Source organism: Thermobia domestica, chromosome 4 (genome assembly GCF_964235325.1).
Source record: "Thermobia domestica chromosome 4, izTheDome1.hap1.1, whole genome shotgun sequence".
Lineage (NCBI taxonomy): Eukaryota > Metazoa > Arthropoda > Insecta > Zygentoma > Lepismatidae > Thermobia > Thermobia domestica.
In genome coordinates, this window is record NC_137457.1 from 10624240 (window position 1) to 10650416 (window position 26177).

The 26177-nt window shown below is 34.6% G+C and overlaps 1 protein-coding gene across 1 annotated transcript in view; it reads right to left on the bottom strand.

Moving 5' to 3' along the window:
* The window catches only part of Psf2 (DNA replication complex GINS protein PSF2-like protein), a 66359-nt gene extending 60913 nt beyond the window's left edge, over window positions 1–5446 (bottom strand). The window contains exon 1 of the mRNA XM_081755163.1: window positions 5237–5446. The gene's annotated coding sequence lies outside the window, so the exon portion shown is untranslated. The remainder of the gene's footprint in view (window positions 1–5236) is intronic.
* Window positions 5447–26177: the final 20731 nt, after the last annotated feature.

The following is a 26177-nucleotide window of genomic DNA, read 5'->3' on the forward strand; positions in this document are numbered from 1 at the left end:
ATCTGGAAATCACTTGCAAAAATAGTACTTGTGATACTGATTACTTGTGACAAGTACCAATCTCCTATCTTCAACACTAAGGGCGAGAAAAATTATTTCCTTCTTCTGCGAATATCCCCAGAATTTGCCAAAGATCCTACAAACACTTTAAAAATTTCCTGACTCGTCCCTAATTATTGTAGGATTACGATTCATACGCCGTTCTCTTCAGAATAAAGTAGGCTTTCAGACAGTACCACTGGCATGTCCCTCGGACGTCCCTAAAAAGGGAAAAATTTAGGAAAATAGGGATTTTTGTGAAAAATCCCTTTTTTTTCATTTTGGGGCCCTCTGGCGCGGCACTGGATAAACATACAGATCTGGAAATCACTTTCAAAAATAGTACTTGTGGTACTAATTATTTGTGACAAATACCAATCTCCTATCTTCAATACTAATGGCGGGAAAAATATTTTCCCACGTTGCACACGCGCTCCAAATTATAGTAGTAACAAAAAGGATATCATGTAAAAAGTCCCTGACACGTCCCTAATTATCGTAGAATGATGACTCATACGTGGTTTTGTTCAGAATTGAGTAGGCTATCAGAAAGTGCCACATAGATGTCTCTGTACCCGAGCGGAGCAATAAGCGCGAAAGTGGGATTTTTGGTCAAGAAATAACTCTTTTTTAACCTTTAGCCCCTCTGAACCCCCCCTCACTGTGTTGACGAAGAGATCCGAAAAAATTCAGATAAAAAGTGAAGGGTCCACTGATTATTTGTGTAAAACGTCACAAATCTAGGGTTTAAGAGCTCATCAAAAAATGTTGAAGTTAGACCTCACTAAAAAAAAGGGAATTTGTAAGGGTGATGACGTCATACCCTGCTATGTTTCGACGCTCGGAAGCGTATAGACCTTTCCAAGGCGCGCACACACACACTCACAAAAAAGCTTTATTATTTCTTTTTTAATCGCATTTTGAAGACACCATCATCTCGTAGTAAAAACTACGATATATCTTCAAAGGGTTAATAAGAAAATAAAAAAAAAAAAAAAATTTGTCACTATTTAGTCTAGATAAGATGTTTTCAACCTTTCTTTAAGTTGGAGCATGACAACTAACGTACATCATCCACATTTGAGGCGTGTTTTTCGCATTTGTCTTGCTGTATCGGTATCCTGGTACAAGCTGCTGAATTATCTTCGCATACAAAATCATTGGTGCTATTTTAAGAGGGCATATTTCTCTAAAATCTACGTAATACATGTTACTTGATTTCGCATTAGGATTGCATAAGTAATCCAACGTACATTACAATCTTACCTCCTTCAAATACTTAAGGTAGAAATATGAAATGCAAAGTATGCCCTTTACCATGGAGTATAGTATACCAATAGGAATACAAGATGAAAAGCCACATGAAGAGAGTAAACAAAGCAGGGTTGGCAAAAACCATGATTTTCATTGAAAAAAAAATCTTAAAAACTTTTTTTTTTTTTTTTGTTTAAAACCGGTTTCTTTGGTTTAAACCAGATTTTTGGTTTAAATAATTTGCCCTATATATTTATACTACCTATGAACAGAAATAAGTTTATTTCGCTGTGGTGTTATTATGCAACAACCGTGGAGTTATGCTGGAAGGTGATAATAAGCTTAAAGCGGAATCCAAACCGTTCCTCGGCTTACATCCGAGAGAAATTGTTCACCATTTGTACTCGAAACCGGGACTAATTGGCCACAAATGCGATGAGTGTGCCGACTCACAACGGACTCCTGATAAAAATACGTTGTACTGATCTTTACATACTTCTTAATATAATTGTCAAGAGTTATTTCAGGAGGACAAAAAGATAAACAGTTGCACAAGTGAAACCATAATATAGAATTATATATAAGTCGGGAAACTCCCGCCTTAGCCATTGGGAAAATCCTGTTATTACTTTAAATGCTTAGCAATAATGAAAATATCCCGTTATTACTTGGCATGCAAAATTTTACGGTCTACGTATCATAATCAGTACGTAAAAACTGTGAGATTAAATTACATATGTAGTATGTAGATATCATTCAATTACCGTAAATTAAAACAAAATCCAACCCAAGCTAATACTGGAAGCTACATAGGCAGTCGATAAATTCTGCCAACTTCTATCAATATATTTAAGCAACCTTGGCTTCTTTATAAAACAACAGGCATTTAGGTATACAATTTGGTTTCGTTTCACATGTTTAGACTTAACAACCTTATGTAATTAATACCGAGATAAGATGACTTTCGCTTAAACTAACATCCAAACCGCTACTTGGTTAAAACTTGAAAGGGCTGTAGTTCGACCGAGAATTGAACACGGGAAGCTCTGATTAAAAGGTAAAAAGGAGATAAAGCTAATTCAGATGATTGATATGTGGAAACGTCACCATTAATTTCATTCGATTTAAAGTTTTTTAAGCCAGCCAACTCTGGTACAAGGTGATCTTACACGCACCGCAAAACTATGCACACTTTGATTATACGGATCCACAGATTTGTAAAATTTGCAGAAGAAACTGTAGTAATATTTACTTAGAGTAGTATGTAAATAATAAAAATATGGCGTCCTTACCTGTAAGATGCGTATGTAGGTAAAAATAGTGTGCTGGTTTACTTTTGGCGCACCACATTTTGGAAGATTTACAACTTCAATACGTAGCATGAAAAGGCATATTCGTGAAGGAAAATTTCTGCAAGCAATAGAATTAAATACAACGTAATATACCTGTATTTTATGTGTATATGTGTAGGGTTACTAGTGCAAAATCATTAAAAGTGGTTTAAGGCGGACAAAATGAGTGAGTTCATATGAAAGATGACGATATTATATAAACTATTTTCCACCGGTGGTACATCTCTGCACAGTATACAGAAGTTGTACGGTATTTTGAAAATGAAATCTCTGAGTTTTACGTCCCACGCTTATGCCGGTTAGGCTAAAGGAGACGGTGATGATGAGAGATGAGTGAAATGATGGAATGAAGAAAGTGGGAGAACCCCGAGAAAACCCACGACCACGGTGTTTGTCCACCACAAAGTTCACTTGGCGGGGCTTGGGATCGAACCCGGAACCTCAAGCACCAGATGTGAACGCTCTACCACTGAGCCACCGCGCCCCCCTTATAACTTGTATTTTATTTTTACAAGTTGAACACTACTAGTATGAAACCATGACAAGTGCTATTGAAACTCGCACCATTGTCAAAACCCACTTGTTTTCACTACCCTCGCTTAAGAGTATACCCACCTTCGCTGACGCGTCTCTACCCTTCGGACACTCCCCCCTCACGAACGCTCGGGGCTCCAGCTTCACCCTACCCTGACTCGGCTAGATAGCATTCGTGCTTCTTAGTGCTCTCCTAACATAGGTTGTTTTCTGCTTTTTTGCACTGTAGTCTTTATGGATACATCAGGACGCCGTATTTATACGCAAATCGTAAAATAATTGTAATTTTTCAACAACTGCTTATGATGGTCCATTTGGATTTGAATTACACATGCGATGTGAAATATTTTCACGTCGCCCAGTGCAAATCATTTAGGAAACAATAAGAAGAAAATCAGTGAAAGAATTCTAATTACTCAACATTTATTCTCAGTGGTGCGCCAAAAGTAAACCTGTACGGAAAATACATTAATGAAAGTCGAACTTGGTACACAAGTACTCGCCCATAAGGTTAGTAGCGACGGATGGACAATTTCTAAAATGTACAGATTACATTAGTAATAATATTGTAATTGACCAGTATTCGAATAATCGAAGTACGCTGTGTTACTACGTCCGACACGGATTTGTACGTAGAAAAACAGAAATCGTAATGTAATATGTTGTATATATATATTCTCCTTTATGCAGCCACTGAGCGTATACGAAGGTAAAGGGTTAAGACGCGGAACCAATGAAGTGTTTGTGAAGTTCTTACAAACCGTAGGCACGAAAAAGGGGTTAAGTTCCAAAGTTGGGCGTCCGTTTCCAGCAAAATTTTTAAAATTTACAGGAAAAATATGGATAATTTGATCGTTTGTGCGCTTGATAATATATGAGAGTCTCGAAAAATATGTTTATTTGTTATATATAAGCGGCTATAAACATGGGACTATACGGCGAGCGGAGGGAACTACCTTGGCGCAAATTAACCGAACAGTTGCATTGTGGGAAAGAAACGAGCATTTATGTTATCAACATGGCGAATGTACAAGGGCAATGAACTAACAGGTTTAACATTTGTGAAGCAATACTTTGATAACGAGCAAAATCTATTAAAAGTTTGTGAAGAACACGGATTAGTGAACCTAATAACAAATTGCAGAAAGTGTGCAAAGGAGATAACAGCGAAAAAACGTGGCGAAAGCGGACGCCCAACTTCGGAATAAATGCCCGAAAAAGTGGTAAGATGTGGAAAATAGTAAAAGGTATGCCTATGTCTTATTTTCCTTCAGGTTTGTATGTGAAAGTGTAAATGAAGGGGCCAATCACTTACTTTGGTATCGTGAAATCAGTGGTTATCTACATCCCTCGTGTATGCGTATACATATCATCACTGACGCGCCTGTTGATATGTATACAACACTTTTCCAAGACAGTAAGGGTGCATTTTGTACTAACATACGTTAATATTTGATGAATGTAAGAGTGACTTTTAAATAAGGGCACTAGACCTATGAAATATTTTGCATAAAACACTATTCGTAGCTACAACTAGCATGCCCTCCTTAAACTAGTCTATATCAAGTTTGGTTACTAACACATTATTTTATTTAAAATGCAGTGTATATTTACCGATAACTACTTTACTGATATATTATCAATCTGAACAAACTTTCTCGTTTCCGAGAGCACCTCAATTTACACGGTGCAACTTTTTGCAAGTGATGTGACACACTAATTTCAATATTGGTTATAGTTAAGGAGCCGTACTTCCCATTTAGGGAAGGACGAGAAACGCCATACTTTCAGGAATTATTCATTGACTACCTAGGATGTTAAAAAGTAGGTAATAGACTGAGTTCTTGCCCTTGTACTTAGGGTGTTTAGGTAGTGCAACAGTAAGATGTATCCTCGTGCACGGGAGATGAGAAGTAGCTGTTCTTAACTATTACCTCAATATTTTACATAATACCACCCAGTCTTTTAAAAATACTGCACTGTCAAATTAAAAACACCTCAGTTTATGTTCCACATGAAACTAGGAAAACAAAATTTAAAACCGATCTCCCACTTACCTCTTCTCTATAGCTTTAATTACTATACACTTCGATCTCTACTAGAAACGAGCCAATAAATACGAAAAAGAATGGTTTGTGCATTAACTCGAAAACAATAACTAGAGTTATGTTTGTATAAATGTTTTCCCTTATTCCATTTTGTCACAGAAACACACCACTTCATCTGACATCCCGCCAAACTCCATAACTGCAGTGTTGCTAAATATGAACATTATAAAGTAGCGAGGTGTGCCTCAAAAGTAGCAGATTGAAACTATTTGTAGACCAAACATAAACTGAATTATTTTCCAGATATTCTACTAATCGCCAATACTAATCATACTAACCATGTCTATATCTTATTGATTTAATGGAAACACCTGGATTAACTATTGGATTAATAATAATAATAATAATAATAATAATAATAATAATAATAATAATAATAATAATAATAATAATAATAATAATAATAATAATAATAATAATAAATGTTTCTTCTTTTTGATACGAATAACATTTTATAATGAAGAAAATGGTCTCTTAAACTCTTTCTAGAACATCTGTTATTAGTTCCTGCTGTCGATGATTTGAGTGTAACGTCCTGTTCAGCAGCGAGGCTATAAGGCATAGATCTACAGCCCATCATGGGATCCCAACAACATAAGTACCCACCGGGAATTTAACTTTGTTTGTTTTTTTTTTTTAAAAAAAAAAGTACGTGACCTGTCACCTGTTGGGATTGGAGCAAACGTCGTATTGTACTTGGTATTAGGAAGCAGTGACGAGACTGGTTATGAATTTTGTCACCAGGAAGCAGTCAAACTCTTGACCCGATATAGTGTGAACAGCCGTTGAGACATGGAAACATAATCACACACATGGATAATTTATATGACACTGTTACTGATGTTTTGACTCTTCCAGCTGGTCCTTCACTTACTCCCGGGATTGATTCCCCCGGGAAGTCATCAAAAAGTTTACTCTAATGAGCACCTACTTTCATTAACCATTCTTCTAATTTATACTAACGGGATTAATCATGGGACCTTAAACTAATTTTTCATTTCCGTTTATTTCAGTTTTATATGTAATATCTGCTTTCTCTTCTCACTAAATCTGTAATCAGGCTCGTCGAGAGCCAACTCGGACCCCGGGGGTTGAGTTATCATCGGGCCTGGTATAAAAACAGGCTAACTATATCTCATTATTTACTAGTTACATTATACTAATTACATTAAAAACATATACTAGTTAATTACATTACTAGAGTTGTACTTCGTAATTTACAAAACAGCCTTTCTTGCTTTTCCGCTAGCAAACGTATCTCTGATATCACTAAAGTTTAGTGACTGGCTAAAGTAGACTCCATTACAAAAGTTCCCAAGTCGTATAATCTTTGTTGAGTCATGGATTACCGAAGGATACTCTTTACTCTTGCAAGTGCACTAGTCTACTTGTAGACTGTACACTGGTAGAGTTAAAAAAAAAAAAGAAAAGTAAATACGAAGAGCAAAAGTAACATTCGCAAAAATGTTGACTAACTTTTCATCAAGAATTGTGTTGAGCAACTGAAATGGTGTCAGAGCAGCGCTATAGTTGGCAGATTGAATCGCTTTTAGATGAACCATTTCATTAATGAAATCGTTTTGCATTTTGTATGCGGCATTTCTGTTATATACTGTGATACTGCTTCCTCTTTCTTCTCAGAAGGAAAATATTTTCTTTTGATAGAGGAAGTGATTTAAAGTATCTTTTTCTGTATTTTGTCCAAACATATACGGTAGCAAAAGAAGGAAGAAATAATAAACCACATAACACTCAAACATAATAAATTAATAAATAAATAAATAAACAGTAAACGATATAAAGGTAAACATGTTTTTGTTTGTGTGTGTTTTTAAATACAGAAAATATTTGTAGTAATTTTGTCTTTAGCACAAGGGTTATGTATTCGCCGGGCCCCGGGAGAAAAGCCCCAGCTCCCCTACCCAGTCTGTAGGGGAAAGTCGGATAAAACCGGGTAGGCGGATAAAACCGTAAAATGGGTTTTCTGGCTATATTAGTGCCACTATCTATTGCCCAACGCATGGAATTAGTTGCAAACAGACACCATGTCATTTTTAGTTTAAGAGAATGTTGAGTAAGTGGCTCCTTTGTTGTTGGCGATGTGTTGAAGAATTTGTGTAGAAAAGTTTTGATTTGTCTCCCATCGATAATATGCTGCCGTTCCTAACCACTGGGAGATTGACTTATGTAAGTATATAACATATAATAATAACTCTTCGTGCTGTTCCTTCATGTCTTGAATCAGGTTTTTTGTGCTCTTTGAGAGATGCTAGGCCTGTAGTTCTGAATAATGGCGTAGTAGGATAAAACCGGGACATCAATAGTCGGACAGAATCGGGTAGTACACTGTAAATCTGAGAAGGTTAGATACAGTGTCTTAACTGTAAAGGATGGGCACACGAAGCTTGTAGCTATGTGGACGAATATGATGTAACTTTTATTTGTGATTTTTCTTCTTAGATTTTAAAAAAAAATCGTTACCTAAAGTTATTTTTCCTATGTCACTGGTCTAATATAGTCTAGCCCTTATTTTCCGTATTTTTAAAGCTCACATATTTTTACAGTTGTATTGATTCTTACTGTACTGGTTCTTGACGTAATTACATATTTTTCTTGTAAAAGAAAAGCTTTTTTATAATTATTTTATATGTACCCGGTTTTGTCCGACCTGATCGAACAAAACTGGTTTTTGCATACCGTTTAAAATTGTTTTGGATCTCGAAATTTACCAGTTTTTTCCACTGAAATAAACATTTTTTGTCAATAACAAATCTATTTAACATTTGAAAAAAAAAACTAATTCAAGCTATACTATCTACATAGATGCTGAGGAACAAGCAAAAACATTTTGTGTCCCGGTTTTGTCCGACTTTCCCCTACTTATCTTTCACTTTCCATGTGTACGTCCATGTATATAAAGCGAATGTAGGGAAAAGGTATGTGTGTAGTGTTTCCATTCACTTATCTCTTTTAACACCTATCGCTGGTCTCCTTACGTCTCTTCAGGCTCCTCTAGGAGATATTAACAATTAGGAACACTAACATAAATAATAATTAATAAAACCAACCCACTCAGGTCAATACATCATAATAAAACTTGTAACCAAAGTCAGGGTAAATAAAAATCTTTATTTAGGGATTAAATCAGAATTTAAAAAGATGAATTATCCAAGTAGCGAAAGAAAATCTTCTTCAGGGCTCTTAAACTTCGGAGCCCTGACCCTTAAGTTTGACGCGCAAGCACAACAACCTATTAGTCTCTAATCAGACTTCACTGGTCAGTCATTTCTTCACAACTCAGTCCTACCCTAAATCTATCAGGAAGGCCTGACTCCAACCTTCCGTCAAAAAAAAAAAAAAAAAAAGTCAAAGAACATTACTCAGTTCAAAGACGACTATTCATTCCAAAGAGAAAACCATCACTTAGGTTTCACTGGCCTAATAATAATAATAATAATAATAATAATAATAATAATAATAATAATAATAATAATAATAATAATAATAATAATAATAATAATAATAATAATAATAATAATATAAAAAAATAGTGCCTTAATGAAGTTTGCCTAGAGTTTTTTTTAAAATATCCCAATATTCTACTTTCTCCTAGCTACAAGATTACGGGAATCATTCATCCCGATAAGCTATCACTCAAGCTTATTTCTATCTAAAACTAAATTTCCATACAAACTACGGTCGTCACTCAGACCCAAGGAATTTCTTCCTTGCTCTAACCACCATTTAGGTTAGTCCTATTTAAAAAAATATATATATATATATGAAAATTCTACAGCCATCATTCAGGCCTCAGAGAACTTAATTCTCCGTCATTCGGTTAGCACTCAAACCGATCCCTAACAGATAGGTAAGTTTAAAAAATCAAGGCGAGGCAATGACCTAGACTAACGACGGGAGGCTTCTAACAGACAAGATTCCTTCCCAAATCCGCACAATGCCAGTCAGTCAGTCATTGTCGTGGCTGTTGTTGAGTGGTGAAGTGACGGGCTTGAGCCCTTGCCTTCCATGTTTATTGCGGCGTGGCTTGTTTTGAGTGGCGTAACTGTTCTTCGGGGCCGCAACTGTTGCTAGCTCCGTGCTGGTCATCTGGAGTGTTCAGGGGCGAGGCATCCTGTAGAAATGTCTTCTTGGCTCTTTGGTGGCGATGTTCTCAATGTGTGGGTATGCAGAACTTCTGACCTGGCGCCAGAAGGAAGCTGATTGGGGTTGTTGTCGGACATCATTCAGCGTCGCCAAGTTGAGCCCTTCATGAAGTTGAGCCACCCTGGTGTTCCACGAGTGTCCTGTGATTGCTCTCGCAGTTTTGTTCTGAACCACTTGCAGCTGGCGGAGATGTGTGGGTGGTACGTGGCCCCAGGCTTTTTGGGCGTACAGCAGAACTGATCTGACGCACATCTTGTAGACGTGAAGCTTGGTTTCATGGGTGATTTGGGGGCTCAAGAAAAGCGGAAGGAGGGCTTGGAAGCGTTGTGTCGCCTTCTTCGCTGTCGTGGAGAGGTAGGGGATGAAGGAAAGTTTCTTGTCGAGGATGACTCCGAGGTACTTTGCTTGGGGACTGAGTGGGAGGTTGGTTCCTTGTAAGGGAGAGGTGGATGAGTCTCTGCTTCCAGTTTTTTTGTAAAGTCCACCAGGGTGGTCTTGTTGGGATTTATCTTGATGCGCCAATTCCGTGTCCAGTTTTCCAACATATGTATGTGTCGCTGCAAATAGACTTCTGCATACCGGTGATTCAGATGGCTGGCAAACAGTGCGGCGTGATCGGCATATGTGGCAGTGGAATGGCCCCCTTCGCTTATATATTCCTCGAGTGACCGTATCTTTTTTTATGCTGTTTCTTCACAAAAAAATTCGCAAAAAATCATTGAAAAGTTTTTGTAACCGTCCTTACCCTCTGGAATTTTCCATCGCATACTAGAAAAGCTATATATATATATATATAAAACTTGAACGTATATCGTTAAGCAACAAGAAAAAACAAGAAGAATACACAACGAAGCATATATACATTACAAGAATAAGATTTAAAATAATATTATATCCTATCAAGACGTATATATAAGCTGGACTGCCTGTGCTTCGTAGAAAAGTTCCCGTCCTGTCACAAATGCACCATGAGTCTTTTATTATTATTATTATTATTATTATTATTATTATTATTATTATTATTATTATTATTATTATTATTATTATTATTATTATTATTATTATTAGGCTATTTTCCTGACCACTGAATTCTTCGTTTTATTTTTGTCCATCACCTCCAGAAATTTACCGGGCGTTGGATGAATATCTGGAAATTCAATGTCCTCAGCAAAAAGAGAGAGCACATCTTCATCACTGTCACCGTCAAGATGCAGATGACCTGTGGCACTAGATGGTCCAGGATTGGATTTGTCCACCTCGTTGTCCAATCTCGCTCTTTTAAGGGCTCTTAACTCTGCTAGCGTACAGAAGCTTGGATCATTATTTACTTGGTTTATCCGAAGTTCCTTCTTAGGATCGTATCCTTCCGACTTACTTTCGCCGAGTCGAAACAGCAATTCAAGTTCAAACGTATCTTTTGAACTCGGTCTGCAAGAAGTGAATACATTTCTCTTCTTAGGAATTGACTTCTTTGGGAATGGCTTCTTAAACTTACTAGCCATATCTAGGAATCTTTTTAATCTCTGATCGCAGTGGTGACTAATTTTAAACTAAAATTCTATAAGTGATCTAAAAGAATATAAACAAGAGCATCCCCCCCCAAAAAAACATAACCCTTCTCTTTTTCTTCTTCTCTCCAAGCTACTTTCTCTTCTCATTGAACGGTAGTTTTATTTTTGGGCCATGTCTCCCCCTTCCCATCATCTCAGGAGTTCTCAGAACAAAGTCCTCTATCAGAGCTAAAAGATGTTTACTAAACTCCGGCGGTTTCCTATATATTTTCATTTGATCCGCATTTATCTTTATTATTTTGTTCGTAAAAATGCTCCGAGCTAGGAATGTATTTTCAGCCAGTTTCTTAAACAATAAATATGGACAGAGGTATTTTGGCAATAAACTACAAGATATATTCTTGGGAGCACAAGACAATCTCACTGCCTTAAGACACGTTTTTTGTCCTACCATAAAATTATGCCCTTTCCTACTCCTGTCATAAAACCTTTTAGACTCGTTGTCTCTTCCTTTGCGTCAATTTACACATTCGTAGGCTGGTTTCATCTTCTTCTTTAGATCCGTAACGTATTTGAGTAATCGTGTTCGGTCACCGCATGGGACCCTTGTGCTGTTTCCGTCTGGTGGTACGGAATTTGTATCTGCCTCGCATAGGTCAATTCTATTGGCGTGTAGCCCGTGGAAGAACAAGTTCTCGAATTTACTGCAAATTCTAAAACTTAATATCCTTCGACCAGTCACTAGGCTTTTCACTATAGATGGAAATACTGGTTGTGCACTGTTTTACCCAACCTTCACTCTTGTTAGCACATGCTCTATATGCAGATATATAGATTGCGTTGGAATTTAAAATTTCAAGCGTTTCACTCCATAACTTACTGTGAAATTCTGCATGATTATCTGATATAATCCGAGGAAAACTTCCTTGAGCACAGGAAAAAAAATATAAGACCATTCGCTACTGTCTTAAATATGACCTTTCAAAGTTGCAAAAATCTCACTAGTCTTGTGAATGCATCCAGTATAATTATACAGTAGATATGTCCAACTGTACTTGTTCTGCTGAGGGGCACTAGGGAATCAATGTAAGCACACTGACCAAGAGCATCCACTAAGGAACTCGACATAAAGCCATATTTCCCAGAGCCCTTAAAAATAGCACAAGCTACACATGCTTGCGTAAATTATTCTACATTCTTATACATAGAAGATCAAAAGTACTTTTTCTTATCCTCATTAAGGTGTTTTTAAAACTAGGGTGTCCCGAATACTTCTTATTATGTGTTACATCACACACAGCTGTTGTTAAGGAATTCAGTAGCCCAATCACATCTCGTTCTGTTCCCTTAATTTTACTCCATTTCTCGCAGTCGTGGCCTTTTTCGTACTAAGTTTCAGCTTTTTGCGCTTACGTTTACTAAACCCAGTTACATCGTTTTTTAAGTATCTGATTACTGGAGATAAAAAAGTATCTTCTACTTACAATCTCTGTACCTCCTTTATATCCACTAGGTCTTATCTTTAAAAAATCTCGTGTTTCCCTTCTTCCTTTCCCTCTTCTTCCTTCCTATTATCTTCCACGTTCGAACAGAAAGGTAACTCACGCAGCAATTCAACCTTCTCTTTCTCTCTAATTACATTTTTCCCACTATAGGTTTCTTTTTTTCTTCCTGTTCTTGCTTTTATGTTCCTTCTTGAGCTCCTTCATTTCTTTACTAAATTCAATATCTACTATTAAAATCGTCACAGTTTATTAGAGATCCATCTTCTTCTTCTATTTTAAAATATCCTGAATCATTTTCCGATTACAAAGGAAAATGTTCGTTAGCTAATTCAGAGCCTTCGAAATCTATTGGCTCTGTATAATAACTCTCTATCTCGATTGATAGTCTACGTAGTGCAGTAGAATGATGGCAGCGGTTCGCCAAAGCAATTTGAATCCCGTTAATTTAATGTGTTTAAGATGTTTGACAAGCTTTAGAAAGTGTGTGACGTTAATTTTGGCATGTGAAAGTAGGTCTGAGTGTTTTCCTGGAAAGTGGAGAGACTTATGTGAGACGTTATATACCTTTTGATGTGTCCACACAGTAGCATGGTTCCCAATGGCCCCCAATGGTTACCAGGACCCGTCCAATGGTCACAAAGGTTTCAAGGACGCCTGTAAAGAATGGTACCTATATTCCTTGTAAAGAATGTCCCCCAATGAATTTCTTATATCCCCTGTAAAGAATGGTTCATGCATATGGATTTCCTATAGCCCTGCATTGCTCAGGACACCTCCATTGCTTCCCTACATATGTAATGGTCCCTATAGCCCCTGTATAGAATGGTACCTGAAGCCCCTGACCCCTGTAAAGAACGGTCCCTTTGCAGGACCCTTCCTTAATTATTTGTTTTTACTGTGATACGAAAGTCATCCACATAACGTAGAACACAGCTATATTATTATCCAATATTATTTGTTCTTTAGTATTATTTTATTTTACTGGATCATTTGTATAGCAACTTGTATTTGAGGGTTTGTATCTTTTAATTCCTCGTAATGATTTTTAATGGATCGTATGCCAAAGCATACTCATTGTTAAATATGTGTGAGCGTACTAAAAACCTCATTGTTAAATTTGATTGTGATCATATTAAAGATGGGAGGGAATAAACTTTATTCATGCGGGACTTATTTTTTAAGCATCGTATTTTTCATTCTCTCGTAATGATTTTTAATTGGATCGTATCTGTTATTCTCTCGATGTTAATATACTCGATGAACATTCTTTGATTGTGATTATGCTAAAAGCTCATTGTTAGATATGTATGAGCGTACTAAAAGCTCGTTGTTAAGAATATGTGGAAGCTCTTGATACTGGAATATATACGTCGTTCCCGGGCGAAGTCAGCAAACTAACTGAAGTTTTCGCGCGCATTTGGAACCCGGATGAATAGGCTAAAGTGAAAGCTGTTGGTTTAGGGTATTGACCTTATTACCGCGTGACATCAGAGAAATTGGGTGACACTTTACCAATCAACTTTGCTAAGTAGACGTCAGAGAAAACCGCCGACTAATATAAAAGAACTTTGGCGCGACGTAAGGTGAACACGTGATTACCTTCTGGATATGAAAATACTTTAAATACAAGTTCTAAGAGAGAGAATATATAAAGATGCATCATGCAGTTGTATGAGAAAAAGGATTGTTGCAAAAGTAAGATTGAAGCATCATCATCATCTGGTGCTGAAACAGAAATATACGAATCATCGTCAAATGAAGAATTTGATATTGACGCAATAGAATCACTAGCGCTAACACTTTCAGAAACCCCGCCCGCATCTAAGCCTGTATTATCAAGAACATCAAGATTTTAGACGCTGTTGTTGTAACAGTCAAAAAGTGGACCGAGAGTGTATAAGGAAGGCTATTGAAAAATGGGATTTCAACGATACATTAATATGCCACGGATGTAGAGAAGGTTCCTATCAAGTCTGTGCTCATGATTGTATGAATGTACCCCCAAACTAATTGGAAACCCGTGCCTGGAGTACTATAGCAAACTCTAGTGTTGAAGATGTGTTTTACCTGTATGCAAATACACACATTATTTTCACATTAACAAGAGAAAAATTTTATAAATCATATCTGGAATTATTAAATGATACAGACTATCACCCGGAGCTACTGGGCGTTTTATTAAGAAGAAACAGACGGAAATCGGACATTCCAGAGTGAAAAAATATATTCAAATCGTGGTAGTGTTTCATGTGTGTTATTTACTGCTGAAAATATTAATGTGAGTTGTGAATTAAAAACAATAAAAGTATACTTACGTAATAATAATCCATCTGAATGCGTAGAATGCAAATTGAATATTCTTCATGATTGTACTCATCTTCATAATGCTGGAACATTTGCAGCGAAGTACATATCTATTGATAAAACTCTTAGTGAACTTTTTGAAGTGTTGGAACAAGAACATAGTGAAATATAATTTATATGCTTTATGCACAAAACTTGTGATTTTTATAGAAATACAGAGTTTGTTGGTCAAATTATACCATTTTTCATTCAGCGCTCAAATGAAATTTCACCATGCGTAAATCAGTATAATATTGATATTCAAGAATTTAAAATGTCTGATAATGAATTTATTATTCGTGAATTTTGCCTAAGCGCATGACAATAGTAAATTTCCATTGCTTGGTAAAATCTCCAAAGGAATATAATTTATTGTCATTAGGTTGCCAAAAACAAATTCATTGGTTAATATTAAATTTATACGGTTTCAAGTAGAATAGCAAAACTGCATATACTGTATCATTCATTCGCAATCAATATCAATTATGTCCAATGAATTCAACTTTTTATTGTAAAAGTTTAGAGAAATCTCTTTGAATTAAAATAATATTTGCATTAGATAACGTTATTGATTTAGAAACAAAACCTTGTCCCTTATTAAATGAATTGCGTGGAAATACATTTAACCAATATTGTTCCTTTCACACAAACATTGTAAAGAAATTAGGATGTGCATATAGTAATGCACAACAGTTAAATTATTCGTAGAAATATGAAAGTTCAATAGAATTTATTAATGCATTATCAAGATTGTAATGAGAAATTGTTAATAAAATGCAGGAATATAATTTTAAAAAATATTGTAAAAATTTTTAAAAATTAATTAAAAATGTGTATACATAATAAAAAATAAAAATGTAAATGTATATAATAAAAATAAAAATATTTGTTTTCTTTTTAAAATTTTGTTTATGTTTATAAACGACATCATCATTCTTTATTAAATTTTTCTTGTTGAACATTTTTAAACACTTTTGAAATGATTGAGTGCGAATAATATTATGCAAAAAGAATAAAACAAAATATCCACACAACACAGATTCATCGTCCTGATATTGTTGACTATTTGTAAAATATATTTAATACTTTTGATAAAAAATTTTTTATTTCCTTGGGAATGTCCATAGCAACTATCAAAGTAGTGTCTTTGTTTTTTCTCATCGATGTACACTACGATCCAGTGCGAACCATTTGAATCGGATGTATGAAGATTAATCAAAAGTGTAGCAGGTTGTTCTACCATTACAGGAAGCTTGTCAATGCGATAAATTCCAGTAACACTTGCACCAATCACTTTATCAACTAGTAACACTTTTAACAATTCGTCACCATACATGGTGAAGATTATTACTTTTCTTAATTGTAGTAGGTATGTAATTATCACTGTTATTCACGTGTAAAACATAATCATACACTTTTACATATTCACTACACAGTAATGCTTCATGAAATCTGCACTTATATGTTTATTATGCGCACACTTGTAAACGTAGAAACTCAATGCAGTATACTTTGGACAGTCTATTTCTTCCAAATTTGTGACATTTCCTTGAAGAATTTCTTGAAGAAACACTTTCTATTTATTCCATATGTATAAATACTTGTAGTATTTGAACAATATAATTGAAGTATCTCCTTAACATGAGAATACTTAACATCGCCTTCGTGCCAGGTAATGCCATATACATTCTCGCTTAGATACTTGTTTGTATTTATGATTGGCTCAGATAACTTGTTTATTGGATACGGTACTTTATATATCCAATTTTGAAAAAAGGGAACGTCAGGATTTACAATTGCCAGCTCCTTTACAATAATTTCATCATCATTATCAGGGAAAGTAGAAAGTGCACAACAACTCTTATTATACTCAACTGAATAAATTAAAAGGTGTTATCAGTATAAATATTTCTATCTTTATCTACTTGTGCTAAGGAATGAAATTGTGCATACACAATGCATGTGACAGGTTCAGTTAAAATTTCTGAAGATGATACTTTTAAGTTTACAGAGGATTCACGAACTATATCCCAAGTATTGTCATCTAAAGTGCCTGTTGGGGACAGAATAAATCATACAGAACATTCACATTACGATATTCATCAAGAGTAACAGTATGTGAATAATTTTTATAATATATACCAGTACCCGATATCAGAGTATAGCAACTTAGAAGGTATAAATCATTATTAAAATCTGGGGTTGGGAGGAAATGATCTTGAGCCGACGTGTAATTGCAGTTTGTTAACGTTGAAGTTTCGAAACTCATAGGGACTAAGATATGATTTCCCATTGAAGGCTATGTTGGAGATAAAACCAATAACCAGGCCTTTAAGAACATTATCCAAGAAGAGATTATCAAGGTTGTAAGACTTGACTTGTTCAGGAATAGTATAAGATCTTGATTCTACTCTTCTGAGGTAACTTGGCCATTTCTGAAACCATTCGCGGGTTAAATTGCATAGCTACATCTGCAGCTACATCAATACGTCGCACTTGAAGAATGACTTTCTCAAGTGCAACTTTGTAACTTGTATTTCCAGGAGACATTAAGCAATAGTTATCTTTACTGCGGTGTAATTTTACACGTAAACTTACTTTAGTGGGAAGCATATGATCCAAACTTACAATGTCAGTACGAAGATGTCCATACATTGTAAAAGATTTACTATTTTTCTCCTTATTAGCACGTTTATTAAAACCAGTATTTGTATTATCCAATTTATTAAAATGTTTTGCAGTTTTTATGCCACATGCCACATGCTAAATGTGTTTGAGAAGCATCATAAGAATAATTTAACAATGTTCCAATATATACACGAGAAGGATAAGATCCTAATGAAGAACTAATTATCATTTAACGAAATATCAATCTGACTAAATAATGAATGTAGAAAATTATTTACTGGTGCAACAGCATCATCTTGAGTTAAATTTCTACCATGAGCTTTTGTAATTTAAAACGTACATAAAGATATCGATATGCAGGATGAATAAATTCCCCTTCTTCTCCAGAAATAAAAAATTCAATAAGTCCTTCTGAGGTTAACGTAGAAATAGAAAAATATTCAGCATTTGTAGTTGGTTCAATAGCTGTTTGTGTCATAGGTATAGAAAATAAATCAAAATTCATTGGTACAACATTCAGAACTCTCTGAATTTAGGAACGATATTATGAAAAGATATAGTTTATATGTTTACGTTTTGTTGGTGGTCCAAACTTTACAATTGCAGGATCCTTCATTTGCGTGACCGTTTCTTACCGCTACCAGTTAGCAACTGTCCAACTTTATTAATGGCCTTTGTCTTTAAACTATCACCAGTTTCTTTTGCACGTGCGCGAACAGATTCTTTAAATGGACGATTTTCCAATACATAACTCTCAACCTGCATGCCTGACGCCCTACAGTTTTTGCACCTTGTTTAAGAAATGGTAAAGCAAAACGATATAACCCTTTAAACAAACTACCTATACCATGTCCCCTTTGATATGCAGGTCCTGAAAAATATGGCAATCCATGGCCACGATGATAAGAAACACGTCTTGATCTCATCTTTATTATTATTATTATTATTATTATTATTATTATTATTATTATTATTATTATTATTATTATTATTATTATTATTTAGCAGATGCAAGAGAGCGTTTAAAATGTAGTGTCACGGTCAGTGTCCCAGATCGAAATGGCAAATTTCGCCCTGCGTGATCTTTTAGCAGTATTTCAATTTTACAATGTTACAACAAAATTTTGCAAGTGGCATTTAATGAACATCTTCAAAGGTAGTTTGAACTTTTTCCATATTATTATCAGAGATTGTTGGTAGACGGTGCTTTCGGTGCTTTTGCTTTTGTATGAAACATTTGTGTCATCTAAAAACTGATATTGTATAATATCTGTATAAATGAAAAGTTGATGTGGATATCCAATATTTACGTATGGTTGCTTGAATCCGCGCCGTCCTTTCACAAAATCTGATTTTTCAGAAAAACCTAATTGTAAAGCTAATGTGTTTGACAATGTAACAGATTCTACATGCATCACATTCAACATTAACAATATTTGAAAAACTAAATCTTATAAATCTTGATATGGTGTTTAATTCATCAATTAAATGATGAATGAACGGATAATATGCAACAATAACTACTTTTCGTAGGCTCTGTATTTTTAGATTTGTACCATATAACGTTTTCAACTTCGGTAACATTATAACACGTTAATGGAATATGTACTTCACTTAACCCTACGTAACAATCAGATTATGATAATCTTATATTATTTTTAATTGATTAATAAAATGTGTTGTACGTTATACATTTGTACGATAAACATTTGTACTACCGTTTGAAATTAATGTAATGTAAAAACTATCATAAATACTTTCAGAAATCATTTTCGTTTAAAGTGAAGTGTCTAATTTGAAGTACCAAAACGAAATGGCAATTTAAACTCGAGCTCATCTTTTAAGTTTACTTCTATCGCATCAAAATATTTCTTTTCAACTTTAACATAATGCGGTGTGTGAATCACAAAAGGTTTTACATGACCGTGTTGTACATTATATACACTAAGTTTCGAACTGTCGGACCGATATTTTGTTGTTGCTTTACAATATTATCGCTTACATTAATTGTATTTGGAATATTATAGTCTAAATTACATAGAAATTTCCACGTGTTAATATCAAATCAACAATTCTAACTTTTGTGTATACGACATTTTTAGTCTCAAGTGTATTTTCATTAATAAATCCAAAAATATGTTGTAATCCTGGTAAATATATAATACCAATCATATATTGATCTTCTAATTTCAAAGAATGCTTAATTACTATTTTATTTTGTAAATATCATAACATACGAACATTTTCAGGAATTAACTGAAGAATATATTCAATAGAAGAATATCCTGGTGTTATAGGAACATGATGACGTTCAAGTTCATCATCGATAACAGTAGTAATCATAATTTCTTCATTTTCACCAACATTATAAAAGCTCCACGGAATATTAATCTGTCTTAATGCAGCACCCCATTCCCCATCACTAAAAATCAATAATTTGTGCTAATTTAACGCGAAATGAAGCTGCAGTATTATTATCAAAAAGTTTACTACTTGCATTTGAAGGAAGAGTAACGTAAATTTCGTGTGTAAAGTTTGAATTCATCTTGCAGACTGAATAGAATCTGATCTAATCTACGAATTCATAATTGAAGGATAGCCCAACCATTTTACACACATCCACCCATTTTTACGTTTTAATACTTGTTCAATTACAGAAGTTTTTTTTCAATTTTAAAGTTACTTTTTGTAATTCTTGTGCATAAAATATTCCTTAATTCCTTCACCATCCAACCTTTTAATTTATATGTGACAGGATTTGATTTAATACATTTATCTACAATAAATATTTCTTTTGACCATTTAGGTAAATATCCTTTTTCTAATATGTTTATATTTACTAACACGGACAGAATCACCGGGACTAAATTTACAACCTATATTCTTTTTATTCATTTTATTCCCGTATAATGTTTCCCACACTTGATTAACATTGGAATCATTTACTTGTACACGTCCCATTTTCGATAAGTATTGTTTGCAGTAAAGTAACGATACAATTTTTCTTTTAATGTTCTTATAAATCGTTCTGCTAAAGCACAATACATTTCGGAATGAACACTATAATGATTAGTTTCATATTCTTTAAACAACTGTTTTACGTGTTACGTTTCAAAAAATTACGATTACCAAATTCACATCCTAAATCTGTTTGTACGTTAAACAAGGGCAACTTGAAATTTTTAAAATTTTTTGTTATTGCTTTTACCATTCCAGAACCTTTCTTTCTTTTTAACGGAACACAATACGCATAACGTGAAAAATATCAATACAGCATAATATATATTTATAATTATTATTATACTTTGCAATATTTTTCTTATCTGTTAAATCCATTTGTAATGTCTCATTTGGTGCAATAACATAATACTCTTTACGTTCAAAAACTTTAGGAGCTGGTGCATGTAATGTATAAGCATTATGAAAGCTAATCATTCCTTAATTTTCTTTCTAGACAACTTTGTTTTACGATGTAATGTTTGTAAACTCGATAAAGAATCATAATTTGAATAATCATAATATATTTTTGATAATTTTGTCATTTTTACATACTATATTCTTTCCAATATTTAAATAAATTAGATACTGTTGTAGGACTAGATGATTTTCGTACTTTACGACTACGTTGTGTTTTTACTACTATTACTACTACTAGTACTACTAATATTCAGTTTTGATGCTGGTGTGCCAATAAATTCTTTAGGAGCATTAAGATCTTCTAATAAATGTTTAAATTCATGAATACCTATAGGATTTCTTGAATATTTTCTTGTACGAACATCATTTACTAAACCTATAATATTTGAACCGGGTATTGTTTTTCCTTGGATACGTACTATACCAGACCTATCCAACTGAATTTTATCAGTACTTGTCAACTGCTTTAATAGTAGATCTGTTTTCCTATGTAGTGGTTTTGGTATTGATTTTAAAATGTCTCCTATAAATGGTAAAATGGTATTGTTATGTTGTTAAGTTGATGATGATGATTTTTCTTCTCCTTTCTTATGAATGCTAATGTAATAGGTTTATGTGAAGATGAAGTATACTGTAAATAACGATGCAAAGGTTGTTGATATAATTTCTACTTTTGTTGTGGATCATGATGTTTTAAAATATTCATTTCTCTATCTAAATATGATTGATGTGTCTATGGATTTAAGATTAGATCGAATTTCATGTACAGCATTTTCAGGAACTATAGTCATTTTACGTAATTATGCCATTGTTATCGACTAAAAATACTACTTCCTACTGCTGCAAGAAGTGGTCCCAATATTAATTGTAGAAGCGCAACACCTTTTTGTTCTAACAACTTCCTTTTCTTCTTTAATGCCGTACGCTGTTGAGATGAAGCACGTAAGATCTTTTTATGTCTACGTAATCGTTACTTCTGACGTTAATTTAAAGGGATGTTTCCTTTTTTTGTGTTTTTAGCTACCTGAGAAATTGTTCTTATTAAATCCCCTGAAGCATGCTGTAGAAACTTGTTTTCGTTTTGTATTCCTGCATTTGAACAGAGCACGGAGCGTGTTGTAGTGTTGTTTCACCTTCAACATTTTGACTCAGACTAAACAAAAATTTCTGTATGCATGTCTTTTACGTTAGGATACACATGATGATTTCATGAGGAAAAATATTTGTACGTATTCGCAATGCATCGTTAGTTTTGTGTTAAGTCAAATAATACATAAGTGTAACACGTGTAACTTCTTCGAACACATTCACGATTTTTTCTATATCGGGGCATTATTTCCCGTGCTAAATACTGTATTTGAAATTTATCATTATGATTTTTAATACTATGATATAATGTGCATTTAAACAAATATTACGTGCATGTTTTCCTTTTGGAAATAAATTTTGAATAATAAATTCTACAGTCAACTTTTAATGATGTGCATACTTTGTAAATAAATTAGCAACATTACCATTGGTTTCTGACATTAAATCATCAAGTATTAATAATGATTTCTTTTAATTTCAAAATTATTCATATCGGGTATCCCCTCTACAAAACGTATTTTTGCATGTGCATCTAAGTTTGGTATTACTGCACCATGACACCATTCTACATCATTAAATTTTATACAAAACATTTGATCACGTTCATTAAGTAATCGAATTACAAAACATGTCTTCCCCGCCCTTTATGGACCAGCGATTAAAATAGTAAAGGGATGTTGAAACTAAGATGTCGTACTCAAATGAATGAATACAATAGAGGTTTTGCTTTACATACACACTCACACAGAAAGAACGAAAAAATAATTGGGTTATAAGAATATCAAAGCTTTCAAGTTAAAAAAAATCATTGGGAATATAAAAATTAAAGCTCCAGAGCTTCCATAGTAAGAGATCCAATAAATAAGATGAGTATGTTATGCATACGATCCAATAAATAATTAACAATGACTTTCCACGTGAAAGGAGAATATAAAAGAAAAACGAAGCAGTTAAAAAGGAAAAAAACAAATAAATAATTAATTAAAGATAAGTTTTCACAGAAAACGAACAAAAGAAAAAATAAATTAGCAATAAATTAAAAAAGAAAAATGACATTTATACAGCTTACATTCACTCGTTCGTGGGCCTATAACCGTAAGGTACACTTGCACGTTTTTGTAAGTCATGTCATGTTCATCAATACGTTTATGTTTCTTATTGATCTCACGGCGTGTCTTTGTCTCTGTACAGCTAAAGATACAAATCCCTTTTCTACGCACGACACTATTAGGATTTTCTATTACTGTGGACATTGATTGTCCAGACACTAATTTATAGAAACTCTTAAAGTTAATTTCAGAGAGGTCCAATCGTTTAATGTAATTATCTTAATTTTGAGTACAAGCCGAACATCCCCTTGGGCATTAATTAGCCAATAAGCATAATTTTTGGCGCCTAATCCTAGGAAGGTTGTAAACTTCCAGCCTTCTGGATTTCCATGTGTTAGATCACCAAAATATTTTCGAAGCGGTAACAAAGGTTTGTCATCTTTTTTCTGTATATACATGATACTGTCGGTGTCACAGTAAATTGTTCTGTCTGGTCCTACAGTCGTCAGTAGTTTGTACAGTTAAATCTAGCCCACGAAGTAATAAAGGCAGCTAAAATTACATTGGAAAACTCGAGAGGAATGTTTTCAGTTTCATTGTCTCTGTAAGTGATAATTAAATGATCATCATTAATTGGAACCACACTTTGAATTTCATACCTTGCCGTTGTTAAATACCTAAGAAACGTGACCTCATCACCAACAATTGCACTATGTGACATATTAGTGCGCTGTCTTCATTTGCAATATAATGAGTTGAGGTAAAGTTTTGATCATTGCTTCAATCCCGGGTTCGTCCTAATATTATAATTTAGCTGTATGCCTTCATGGGCATAATATTCCTCGATATATATCTTTGTTTGTCTTCTTCAGTTTTACAATAAACGGGAAAACCAGAGGCTTGCTGCTTCATTTGAAGGAAGGAATTAACATAGGTCCAGAACAAACCACCTGAATTCTCCTCTACAGGACCCATGAGTTCGAATTCCCATATTTCGTGCATATCGAGTATTTTGTAACCTGTTTGAAGAGCAAGGTGTAACTCTGGAGTACAAAATGTCCCTGTGAGAGCACACTCAGCGTCACTATGAGTACAATCATTAGTGTTTTACTTCTCCATACATGTACGGCAAAGTCTGAAAAGTAATCGGCCTCCCGCAACGTACGGGCGGATTGGAAAATAGATTTCTTTTGCGGGCAATATAGTGTATTTTACTATACCATGAATACTTTCTACATCTGGAAAGTGCGGCTCTGTATGTATCTTAGGTGATTTAACAGGCATAGGTTTACGTGGCATTACATATGGGTATAATGATGTAATAAAGGCATATTTTAACGTCTGATTACTCGTAAAATTGACGTAAGATCGAAACACTTCAGTGCGACCGCCGTTGTAACAATTCTTAGGAATAAGGAATTCAGGCAGGTTAGTACAACGTTCTTTAATAAACCTTTGTACGTTCTTATCCGTCTGTACCTTCTCATCCCAAGAACATTCCCAGATTTCATAAGGTTTATATCTAAACTTTTCAGGTACTTCCGGCAGAGGACTGTTTATTCATATGCTTTTCTATCGTATTGTAAGAGTCGTGAGCGTCATGCAAGATTGCGTCGCAATTAAAAGGGTAACATCGCTTGCAAGAAATCCACAAACAGCCCATGTACTCGAAGGCAGCGTTGAGTCCTTCGTGCCATCCATCGACCTTATACCGACCAATACACTTTTCTCCACCTCTCCTAGGATGCTGGATTTCTATCCCTAATTGTTCTTCCATATACATAAGTCATTGTATAGCTTTAGTACTATGCATGATTTTAAGATGGAAACCCAACGGGGGAATTATGGGGATAGTATTTTCAGGTAAGTACAAAAAACCATATGTGTGCATTGCAAGACTTGCAATGGTAGATGATGTAATGAAACATTGCAAACCATTCGTTTTCTCCTAAATAATATCGCTAAATTTGATGATCGCTTCTGCTAGAATTCTAACGTTATTCTCACAATAAGAGAGCATTCCTTTCGCAGGTTAAACTTTTCGCCACTTAACGCACGTTCTTTGTGCCAGGCTGTCAATTGTTCTTTTTCTTCTGTGCTTCGCCCCTCAGGGTCATTGAATTCAAGTTGGTAATGGGGGCCAACACAATTTTGATTTTCTTCTTGTTAAATAAATATGGAAATTTCCCTTCTTTAAATTTTCATTAAGGCCTAAAGTTTTGGGTAACTTGGCTAATTTGCAACCGATAAACAAAAGAATCTCTGAAAAAGATATGATCTTTAATGTTAATATTAAAAATTTTCTGACTCTGAATAAGAACATTAGGAATGATATGCTGCTCTTTTAGTCGATTTCCAAGGCAGAAGAAACCATCGTATCTACTAGAATTGTGACCGATGCAGACTATAAGGCTAAAGACGGGACGCTCTACTAATACATGCTACTAAAACCCGTCATCGTCTTAAAAGAAAACGAACGATTTCCATTATTATCAGCACATGTCTTACAGGGCTCATCGATACCTTTAGTTATAGAGCTGTGACAGAAATGCTTACAACACATGAGCACTACGTCCTGTTCCCTTTCACCGTGCGCATTTGGTGCCTTTAACATCGCTTCTACATCATATGCAATGTACATATACCTGTTAGTATGTACAGGCTTTTGTCTTCTGACAAAACATGTGTGGTTTATATCGACGTGTTCCATGCATGTGGACCAAAAATATTCACCATACACATGATTGGTTTTGCGACGTCTGTTATCAAAGATGACACTACAATCAATGCAGACCCTAACGTTATCACAAACAGATCTAGCCGCTTTATTACGCTTCACATGATTCTCAAAACATACAGAATGTACACCCTCAGCAAACTCTCTATTGCATGCATTACATTTAGTTTTCTTACTAGTATAATCGCGTTCGTGTGTGTTCTCAAAGAGAACATTGAGTTTCATACTTGCGAGTTTATAAAACTGACCATTATACGCTTCCAAACAATAATAACAATACTTCCGTACCAAGAAAACTTTTATTGTTGGGAATAGGTTCGAAATGGCCAACACTGTCACCTCTGTGGTAATAGATAAAAAATCTTATTTTCTGCTGGTTCTCCTGGGTAACGAACTATATATTTCCTGTCATTCTTTTGACACTCCTCATAAATTACAATTTGATAC